We start from the raw sequence: 2,448 nt of genomic DNA, 5'->3' as shown, positions 1-2,448 counted from the left end.
ATAACTATCTCCCTCTTTGACAACAATGCCAAAGACTTGACATCTTATTATGTAGATATAATATTCTTTAGGTTCTCCCTCTATCACCTTACTTGTGACTGATTTGTAGTTTTAACTCTTTGATTACTTTAGGCCACTCCTAAAGTAAGATCCACTACATCAATTTGTAACATGTGAAAATCAATTTGTTTGATGTAGGGCACTCCTTTTGTTACTTAGATAGCTTTTGATAAAGGTATCACCCCCAGTTTACCTCTTAGATACTCATGAGCATCCTTAGGTAATGCTTTTCTGAGGATATTAGCAATTTTCTCTTTTGTGTTAACATATTCCATCTTCACCTCTATATCTCTAATTAATTCTCTAAAGTAATGATACTTGATTGCAATGTGTTTAGTCTTTGTGTGCATCACAGGATTCTTTGATACATTTATAAAACTTATATTATCACAATAAAGCATCATTGGTTGTGTGATCTCTTCCTTCATACCTTTGAGTAGTTATTTAATCCATACAATGTTTGTAGAATTTACAACAGCAACAACATATTTTGCTTTAGCAATAGATTGTGAAGCATAGTTTTGTTTCTCACTAGACCATGTAACCAACCTCTTGCCTAAGAAAAATTCTCCTCTAATAGTGCTCTTTCTATCGTCAATGTTTCCAACCCAATCAGCATCAGTATAGGCTCTTAATTCAAATTTCTCATTTTTCTTATATTATAGACCATACTCCTCTATTCCTTTCAGATATCTCATTATTTTCTTTACAACCATCAAATGATTCTCCCTAGGATTAGCAAAGAATCTTGCAACTATGCCTACAGCTAATGCAATATCATGTCTGATATGTGCTACATATTGTAATTTTCCAATCATAAACATATATAATGTTTGATTCACCTCAGCTAAATCATTATTCTTTTACAATTTGTGTCCTATCACCATAGGTGTACTTATTGGTTTGGAATCCTCCAATCCAAAAGTTTTCAATATTTCCTTCACATATTTTGATTGAGTGACGTATATACCATATTTCATCTAATATACTTGCAACCCAACAAATAACTTGATCTCTCCAAATATAGACATCTCAAATTCTTGCTTCATTTCATTTGCAAAAGCCTTACATTAAGCATCTTGACCTCCAAATATGATATTATCAACAAAAATTTCAGATAAAAAAATACTTTTGCCTTTTTCTATCTTCATGTATAGATTGTTGTTATCATCAGTCCTTTCAAACCCAATCTTCACAAGATAATTATGAAGTCTCTCATACCATGCTCTTGGTGTTTGTTTCAAACCATATATAGCTTTATGTAATTTGCATACCATGTTCTTATTGTTAACATCGAAAAATCCTTCTCCTTGTTCTATATAAACTTCTTCCTCTATGCCACTCAAAAATGCATATTTAACATCCATTTGTTAAACTTTGGAATCTTTTTCAGTAGAATAAAAACGTAGAGTTCATACTCCTTTTAATCTAGCAATAGGAGCAAATGTCTCTCCATAGTCAATTCGTTCTTCTTGTGCATAACCTTTGCAGACTAATCTTGCCTTGTTCCTTATGACTTCACCATTTTCATTTAGCTTGTTTCTGGATACCCACTTGGTGCCAATCCAATTTTTGTCTTCTGGTCTAGGAACTAGAGTCCATGTTTTTTTTATCTCAATTTGTTTCATTTCTTCTTCCATTGCTTTACTCCAATCTACATCTACTAAGGCATCACTTATTGATTTAGGTTCTTTCATGCTTAGTAAACATGTATCATTTCTCAATTTGTTCATTTTCACTAGTCTAGCATCTTTATCTCCAATGATTTGTGTAGTTGGATGATTTCTCTTGACTATGATAAGAGAGAGAGTGTGTGGGGAGAGAGAAATTGATGAGAGAGAATGAGAAGAGAAAGACTAAAAAGAGATAAAGTAAGGAGAGAGAAGTGAGAGGAGAGAGAAAGGGATGATAAAGAAAGAAAATGGAGAGAGTGTGAGGAAAGAGAAAGTGTGATGACAGAGAAAGTGAGAAGAGAGAGAAAATAAGGAGAGAAAAGTGAGAGAAGAGAGAAAATAAGAAGAGGGAGAGAGGTTGAGGAGAGAGCTAAAGTGTATGTGAGGAGAGACAATGTGAGGAGAGAGAAATTCATGAGAGAGAAAGTGATGAGAGATAACGTAAGGAGAGAGAAGTGAGAGGAGAGAGAAAGTGACGAGAGAGAGTAAGAAGAGGGAGAGTGTCAAGAGAGAGAAAGTGTGATAAGAGAGAAAGTGTGATAAGAGAGAAAGTGTGGAGAGAGGAAATGATGAGAGACAAAGGAGAGAGAAGTGAGAAGAGAGAAAGTTTGAGGAGAGAGAAAGTGAGAAGAGAGAGAAAGTGAGACGAGATAGAAAGTTTGAGGAGAGAGAAAGTGAGAAGAGAGGGAACGTCTGAGGAGAGAGAAAGTGATGA

The sequence above is a fragment of the Cupressus sempervirens genome, chromosome 7 (genome assembly GCF_028749045.1).
Source record: "Cupressus sempervirens isolate cs-2001-9-10 chromosome 7, ASM2874904v1, whole genome shotgun sequence".
NCBI lineage: Eukaryota > Viridiplantae > Streptophyta > Pinopsida > Cupressales > Cupressaceae > Cupressus > Cupressus sempervirens.
Note: the sequence above shows the minus strand (reverse complement) of the source record.